The following is a 9,591-nucleotide window of genomic DNA, read 5'->3' as shown; positions in this document are numbered from 1 at the left end:
AGAAAATGAAAAAGCTGCAGTGTTAAAACAGTTTCACAACTCTCCCACTGGAGGAAACTAGGATATAGGAAGAACGTATAATTAAATAAAAAATACCGAGTATGGAAATGTATGAAGAAGGATATGGAAAAATAAATTCAGAAATGTAAGAGCTTCCAATAGAACAAACTCACAAGGAAAAGTGATGTAGCAGGTCAGTTGAACCAGACAGATTAAGGCAAGAAGTATATACTTACGTTTCATGATGCACTGATGTACTGAATGGTAAGATGCCGACACAGCAATACAGATGTTAACTAAGGAAATTATACTGAGGTATGGAATACCATCAGTATTGTTAAGTGACATGGGAAGTAATTTCATGAGTCAAACCATGAAAATAGTGTGTAAACTGTTGCATATTGAGAAGACACAGATTACCATCTACCACTCTCAAACAAACGGAGCAGAGAAGTTGCATCCAACAGAGAAGTTGCAATACTGTCTAAACAGACCACAAACAGACTGGGAAAGTTGAGTCCCATTTGTGGTTTTCGTGTATAATATGACACCGCACAATGTAACAGGGCATACACCAGATGAATTTTCCTTTGGAAGAACATGCAACATTCCAGGGATATTACAGAAAGATCCAGCTGGACTGAGATATAAGTCTGATGATTATGTGGCATAGCAAAAGAGCACATGGAAGAAATTTACCTATGTGCAAGAGAACAGAATGCACAATATAAAATAAATAATACTATGATAGAACACAGAATCAGAAACGGTTACTTTATGGGGATAAGGTTCTGTTGTATGATCAGTCATACAACGAGGTAGACTGTTAAGTTTGCTACACAGTGATGAGGTCAATATACAGTAGTATGAACAAAGGGACTAAGTGTTGTACTCTTAAAAGAAACAAATACCTTATGGTTCATGCCAACAGACTGAAAGAATTTTTCTAGTCAAAGTTGTCCTGTATGCTTAACAACCATACATGACTTTTACTGTGTATTATACAAAGGTGAAAATTTACTGTGTAACATTGAGAGCTGTGAGTTATTTCAGTTTGATGGAACTGAAAGAGAAATTAGACAACACTGAGGTTGTGGGATGAGCAATTGGATATTGTAAAGGTAGGTCAGCATTATTGATTATGACTGCAGCAGACAGTATAAGTGAAGAACTTGTGTTGCATTGGCATGTAGGTAGAACTGAAAAACTGCAGGGTCTAATTGGACAATTGGTATGACTTGTATTCATATAAAAGAGCAAGGGATGTTAAATTTTCTGAAAGAATCATTAAGATTTTGTTGGAACATGAAGATGGTGCCACATACTTCGAGCCAAAGATAGCTGTCTTAGGAGGAGAACAGAAACAGCTACTCAGGCTTTTGAAGGAACAAGTGACCATAGTTAAAGTAAGCTTGACTAGTTTTAATCAAACAGCAAGTTCAATAGCAAAAAATGAAGAGATTATCACACAGAGAATGGAATATTAGAGCTGGCGCATAGGATACTATGAGAACAGCACAGACTGATGATTGCAGAGGGCAGCAATTTTGATCACTGGTAACAAAAAACAAATCTAACTCATAGGCATTTTCTGTGAGTTAGAATAGGTATACAATATGTTGATATCAGCAATTGTCAGTACCTTGAAGGGTATTTTGGAACGGTATATAATCAATCTAACTCAGATTCTAAAGTATTTAGAACTGATAAAAGATGACTTCGAGGACAAGCAGTCCCCTATCATCCTTATGACAGACAATGGTTACCAATTGAGCAGAATTATTGATCTGGATATTTTTATTGGTGGGAACATCTTAAGTTATGTGTTCAATATCCCATTAGTGGAAGACAATGTGCACAACCTGTGTAGAATATTACCATTGCCCTCAGAACAGGGTGGAATGAGGCATTTATTTATGTATATTTTCCCCAAAAAGGAGCTGCTGCTAACTGATGTGAAAGAGCAGTGTGCAAAGTTAATTAGTGAGCAGCTCAATGTAAAAAAGTAGAGCAGAGCTCCAGAACATGCAAATAAGACTTATACTTTGTTCACATTTGAACCTGAGGGATGTGAGGCTAAGATGCTGCAACCAGTGCAACAACTCCAGAAAGACTGCATGCAGAAGGACACCATTGAGTAATAATGAATGGCTGTGTGTCATCCCAGTAGATAGGGGTACTACCGTCATTTGTCATGAAGGGAGATCCATAGATATCATGCTTCAAGGCATGAGGAAGTTAAGGTTTTTAGGTAACTGTTATAGATTTGTGGCTCAAGTGGTGATACAATCTGAGCACGTAAGATGAACAAATGTCCCTAGTAATGACATTATGCTGAACTTGAAAATGGAAATAGACTTCTGTGTAGTAGGTGAGAGATGCCTGTGTTGCACTGACTCATGATTTGTACCATGGCTATAAAATTTACCTGTTGTACTAACTGATATTTAGAGAGATCAGTATGAACTTCGTCCTTGTTGGAGCTGTGGGAAATGGAGTTACGAGCAGTGTGACAGCAGAATAGTGACACAGCATAGGAATACAATTTCCACACTATTTATTAGTAAGCCCATATATGTAACAGACATAAGCATTGTGAGTGTACAGAGCATACTAACTCCTAACGCCTCATGGGGCAGCAATCCTCATTTACAGAGTTAGTGATGTTTCACTGCCACCCCAGAGCTTGCCACCCCCCTGCCCCCTCCCCCACACCCCTCAAGAGTGGGACACATGAGAAGCTGCGGCAGGATGTCATCTGTCTTAAGTGATATGGGTGACTGTGTGAAGGTGGATGTGATGGAAGACAAGTTGTAGTCAGCAAGGTTCGCTGGGGGGATGCAGGGCACGCCCAAAGCATGATGTTGGTGGTGCAACTAATGGTTTCCTGCTGGCGGTGTTAGCAGATAAGGAAGTAGTCTCAATGGTGTCTTTAGTTGTTGCTGGCTCAGCAGTGGCATTTGAAGAAGGAGATATGTTGGCAGCATTGCGTTGCATTTTTGCATCCACAGGAGACATTACAGGTCCATGTAAGTCAGAGCAGTGATGGTAAGTGTACCGTCTGCCGAAAAACATGAGGTGAGTCCTGCCATGTCAACTTCTGGTGGAATGGGAGTGATGTGCATGAAACTATGTGTGACAGTGTTTGCATCCGACAGCCTGTCCATGTAGGTAGTGGTAATCATGAAGTCAATATCACATACTGTGACAGATATGTCATCAGGCAGAAAATCGTAGAGATTTACATGTACTTGGAAATTGACTAACAGGTTTATAGGAGGTGGAGGAATGGGGCATGTCTGTTGTGGCAAGTCTGCTAAAGCCCATGCTGTTTTAAACTGATTCACCAACACTGTTGTTCATTACAATATCAAAAGTGTTTGTATCACATTTCAACACTCGGTATGGTCCTGTAAATGGTCATTGTAATGGCGTTTCACTGTGTCTGTATGTAGGATCACAGGAGAACATGTGAACAGGTCTTTATGAATAAAAATTCCTTGTGACACATGATTGGAAGGGGTGGCACGTGGATGTTTGTGAATGTGTGCAGACACATATGACTAAGTCTGGTAAGTTGTGGTCGGAGGGGACTATTTCATGCGCTACAAATTCAGCAGATAGAATGAGGGAATCACCATATAGTGTTTTGGCAAACAATGCGTTGAGGTCACCTTTATGTGCTGTGACCAGTAGAATCCATGGAAGATCCACCCACGATTTTGAGCAACACATGATATCAGCTTTCATTATCTGGCACCACCATTCCATGAGGCCTTTGGATTGGTGGTGGTTGGTGGTTGTGTGGAACTGGTAACATCCACATAGGTGGCATAAGTCATTGAACAGTTAGGATTCAAAATGCCGACCCTGGTCTGATGTTAAAAGAGCAAGGCAGATGATTCTGGCAATCCCACTGTTGATGAAAGTTTTTGCTATTGTCTATGCTGATATGTTGGGAAATGGCTGTCTCTACTGGTATGTCAGTGAAGGGTGTGGCCTCCACCCATTGTGTCATGGGATCTATCACTGGCAGAATGTAAAAGTAACCTTGGAATTCAGGGAGTGGCCCTATTACGCCAGTGTGAATGTCCTGGAACAACCCCTTTGGAATCAGGAATTTACCAAAGGCGTGCTGTGTGTGGTGGCCAGTTTTTGCTTGCTGACACAGAATACAGGTCCTGGTCCATGTGCCACAATCCTTTTTAATGCTAGACCAGACAAACCATTCTGTGATGAGGCGTATAGTAGGGTGCACGCCCGAATTTGCAAGGTTGTGGAGAAGGCCAAAATTGTCCTGCCATACAGCTCTGGGATGACTGGTTGGACCAGTCCATTTGAAATGTCACACCAGACTTGTTTGGTGGTGCTGGGCAGCGTGCATTGTTGCAATTGGAGCCCAGTGTCTAGTTTGTTAAACAAACTGCGGAGATTGGAATTTGTCACTTGTGCAGTTGCGATCCTCTCAAAGTCCAGCTGGGTGGAGGTAGTTGCTATACGGGAAGGATAATCTGTCCCAATACTTTTGACACCTTTAATATATCACTCATCAGTTGTGAACTGTGCTACAAAATCTAGGTGGCGGAATCTCGTAGGTGCAGAATTTGGTTCAAGTTGAAAAGAATAGTTGACCGAGCACTGGATAGTTATGTACCCAGTAGAACAGTGCACAATGAGAGGGAGCCTCCATGTTATACAGTCACTGTAAAAGAACTTCTAAAGAAACAGAGATTATTGCATAATAGGTGTAAAATAAAGTGCAGGGCTATACATAGAGAGGTGCTGAATGAAACGTGTTTGGCTGCAAGAGAGCAATGCATGATGCCTTCAGTAGCAGAATACTGGCAAGTGATCTTTCGCAGAACCCAAAGACATTCTGATCATATGTAAATGCTGTCAGTGACATCAAAGTTAGTGTCCAATCCTTAGTGAATGAGACAAGAACTGAAACTGAGGATAGCAAAGCAAAATCTGAATTTAACTCCATTTTCAAATGTTCCGTTGCAAAGGAAAACCCAAGAGTATTACCCCAATTTAATCTTCGTACCACTGAAAAGATGAATGAAACAAATATTAGTGTCAGTGGTGTTGAGAAACAATTGAAATTGTTAAAACTGAGCAAAGCTCAAAGGCCCTATACTGAATTTGCAGCTGAGTTAGCCCCTCTTGTAACTATAACCTATCGTAGATCCCTTGAACAAAAAACCATGCCCAGTTCTTGGAAAAAGGCACAAGAAGAGTAGTAGAAGTGATCTACAAAACTACCGTCCAATATCCTTGACATCGATTTGTTGTAGAATCTTAGAACATATTCAGAGCTCAAACATAATAGGTACCTTGAACAGAATTAGCTCTTCAAGGCCAACCAGCATAGATTTCAAACACATTGATCATGTGGAACCCAACTCACACTTTTATCCCATGACACACTGAAAGCTTTGGATCAAGGCAGTATTTCTTGATTTCTGAAAAGTATTTGACTCTACCACACCTACACTTATTGCCAAAAGTATGATCATATGGGATACCAAGTGAAATTTGTGACTGGTCTGAGGACTTTTTGGTAGGGAGGATACAGCATGTTATCTTGGCTGGAGAGTCATCGTCAGATGTAGAAGTAACTTCGGGTGTACTCGAGGGAAGTGTGTTGGAACCCCTGCTGCTTGTATTCTATATTAATGACCTTGACGACAATATTAATAGTAAAATCAGTCTTTTTGCTGGCTTGTTTAATCCATGAGAAAGTGTCACAGAGATTCTGAAGGAACTGAACTGGAAAACTCTTGAAGCTAGATGTAAACTATCCTGAGAAACTCTATTAACAAAATTTCAAGAAGCAGCTTTAAATGATTACTCTAGGGATGTAGTACAATCCCCTATGTATTACTCACATATTGATCCTGAGGATAATATTACAGTAATTGCTGCATATGCAGTTGCATTCAAATGATTATTTTTCCTGCACTCCAAATGTGAATGGAACAGGAAGAAAACCTAATAACTGGTACAATGGAACATACTCTCTGCCATGTATCTCACGGTGGTTTGCAGTGTATAGATGTAGAGTTAGATATTTTGAAACTCATAAACTCACTCATCAGAATATTAGGGTACTTCCTGTTGGCCTAGAGTCATGATATCTTGGAAGAAGCAAGGTTCACAGTACAACGGTACAAGTAAGGAAAATATCAAACTGTTAATTCGTAATTATATCCCATGAATTTATTGTTGTTGTTGTTGTTGTTGTTAACCAATGGAAAATCCAGGCTGGAATATAACAATCCGGAACCTATCCAACTATATAAAAGATACCAACCATTTCCTCCACCGAATCTCCACAATTCCTGTTCCTTTACCGCACGGTGACCTGCTGGTCACTATTGCTGGCACCTCCCTTTACACTAAAATACCTAATGCCCATGGCCTTACCACTTTTGAACACTTCCTTTTCCAACATCTGATGGATTCCAAGCAAACCACCACCTTTCTAGTCGCCATAACCAACTACATACCCACCTGCAATTACTTCTCCTTTGAAAGCATTAACTACCAACAAATCCAGGGTATGGGTATGGGCACATGCATGGCACCATGCTATGCAAACCTATTCATGAGCCGTCTAGAGGAATCCTTCCTAAACACCCAGAATCCTAAACGTCTCACCTGATTCAGATTCACTGATGACATCTTTGCAAACTGGATCAAGGATGAGGACGCCCTATCCACATTCCTCCAAATCTCAATAGCTTCTCCTCCATTCGCTTCACCTGGTCCTACTCAACCCAATAAGCTATCTCCCTAGATGTTGACCTCCACTTCAAAGATGGCTACATCAGTACCTCTGTCTATATCAAACCTACTAACCACCAGCAATAACTCAGTTTCACCAGCTGCTACACATACCATACCAAGAAGTCCCTTCCGTACAGCCTAGCCACCCGTGTCTGTCACATCTGCAGTGACAAGTGGTCTCTCTTGAAATATACCTTTACAGATCATAATTATCCTCCCAACTTTGTACAAAAACAAATCTCCTGTGCCTTATCTTTCAGTCACACACCATCTCCCAAAGACTCACCATCTGGCCACAAAGGAGTATTCCTCTTGTAGCTCAGTAACACACAGGACTGGAGCAACTGAATTACATTCTCCGCCAGGGTTTTCACGACCTCTCGCCATGTCCTAAAATGAGAAATGTTCTGCCCATTATCTTTCCCACCCCTCCCACAAAGGTATTCCACTGGTCCACCAAACCTACGCAAGATACTCATCCATCCCTACATAAGACCCACTCCCAACCCCTTACCTCATGGCTCATGTCTCTGTAGTAAACCTAGATGCAAGACCTGTTCCATACGTCCTCCCATCACCACCTTCCCCAGTCTGGTCACAAGCATCATCTATCCCATCAAAGGCAGGGCTACCTGTGAAACCAGTAATGTGATCTACAAGCTAAGCTGCAAACACTGTGCTGCATTCTATGTGGGCATGACAACCAACAAGCTGTCTGTCTGCATGAATTGCCACCAACAAACTGTAGCCAAGAAACAAGTGGACCGCCCTGTTGCTGAGCATGCCGCCTAGTATAACGCTCTTCATTTCAATGACTGCTTCACAGCATGAATCCTTCCCACCACCACCAGATTTTCTGAATTGTGCAGGTGGGAACTATCCCTTTAATATATCTTATGTTCATGTAACCCTCCTGGCCTCAGCCTTCGTTAGTCAAAAGCTTATGATATGACAGTCTTTTTGTTGTGCCTATCTGTGACTCAGCATCTCTGCTGTATTATTATTACTATCCCTATTATTATTACTGCTATTACTATATGACTGTCTCCCTGTCTATCCACCTGTTAAGATACCGGTCAGATGTATCAAGTTGGTATTTATGTCACATACTATGGTCTGTTGTCCATTGGTGGCGTAAAAAAGTTAAGTTTCTATGTCAATGGAACCAAAAGATAAGGCCATTTATGTCACATATTTTGATACTTGCTAACTCACTCATCAAAAGCTGTAGTATGCTTCGCATTGACCTAGAATCATGAAATTTGGAACAAAGCACGGTCTCACAGTACAAGTAAAGGAAAAAAAATCAGAAAATTGTAAATTTGGACTTTTTGTTGTTGTTGTTGTTGTTGTTGTTGTTGTTGTCTTCAGTCCTGAGACTGGTTTGATGCAGCTCTCCATGCTACTCTATCCTGTGCAAGCTTCTTCATCTCCCAGTACCTACTGCAACCTACATCCTTCTGAATCTGCTTAGTGTATTCATCTCTTGGTCTCCCTCTACGATTTTTACCCTCCACGCTGCCCTCCAATGCTAAATTTGTGATCCCTTGATGCCTTAAAACATGTCCTACCAACCGATCCCTTCTTCTAGTCAAGTTAAGCCACAAACTTCTCTTCTCCCCAATCCTATTCAATACCTCCTCATTAGTTATGTGATCTATCCATCTAATCTTCAGCATTCTTCTGTAGCACCACATTTCGAAAGCTTCTACTCTTCTTGTCCAAACTATTTATCGCCCATGTTTCACTTCCATACATGGCTACACTCCATACAAATACTTTCAGAAACGACTTCCTGACACTTAAATCCATACTCGATGTTAACAAATTTCTCTTCTTCAAAAACGCTTTCCTTGCCTTTGCCAGTCTACATTTTATATCCTCTCTACTTCGACCATCATCAGTTATTTTGCTCCCCAAATAGCAAAACTCCTTTACTACTTTAAGTGTCTCATTTCCTAATCTACACTCCTGGAAATTGAAATAAGAACACGGTGAATTCATTGTCCCAGGAAGGGGAAACTTTATTGACACATTCCTGGGGTCAGATACATCACATGATCACACTGACAGAACCACAGGCACATAGACACAGGCAACAGAGCATGCACAATGTCGGCACTAGTACAGTGTATATCCACCTTTCGCAGCAATGCAGGCTGCTATTCTCCCATGGAGACGATCGTAGAGATGCTGGATGTAGTCCTGTGGAACGGCTTGCCATGCCATTTCCACCTGGCGCCTCAGTTGGACCAGCGTTCGTGCTGGACGTGCAGACCGCGTGAGACGACGCTTCATCCAGTCCCAAACATGCTCAATGGGGGACAGATCCGGAGATCTTGCTGGCCAGGGTAGTTGACTTACACCTTCTAGAGCACGTTGGGTGGCACGGGATACATGCGGACGTGCATTGTCCTGTTGGAACAGCAAGTTCCCTTGCCGGTCTAGGAATGGTAGGACGATGGGTTCGATGACGGTTTGGATGTACCGTGCACTATTCAGTGTCCCCTCGACGATCACCAGTGGTGTACGGCCAGTGTAGGAGATCGCTCCCCACACCATGATGCCGGGTGTTGGCCCTGTGTGCCTCGGTCGTATGCAGTCCTGATTGTGGCGCTCACCTGCACGGCGCCAAACACGCATACGACCATCATTGGCACCAAGGCAGAAGCGACTCTCATCGCTGAAGACGACACGTCTCCATTCGTCCCTCCATTCACGCCTGTCGCGACACCACTGGAGACGGGCTGCACGATGTTGGGGCGTGAGCGGAAGACGGCCTAACGGTGTACGGGACCA

The sequence above is a fragment of the Schistocerca nitens genome, chromosome 5, assembly GCF_023898315.1.
Source record: "Schistocerca nitens isolate TAMUIC-IGC-003100 chromosome 5, iqSchNite1.1, whole genome shotgun sequence".
Taxonomy (NCBI): domain Eukaryota; kingdom Metazoa; phylum Arthropoda; class Insecta; order Orthoptera; family Acrididae; genus Schistocerca; species Schistocerca nitens.
Note: the sequence above shows the minus strand (reverse complement) of the source record.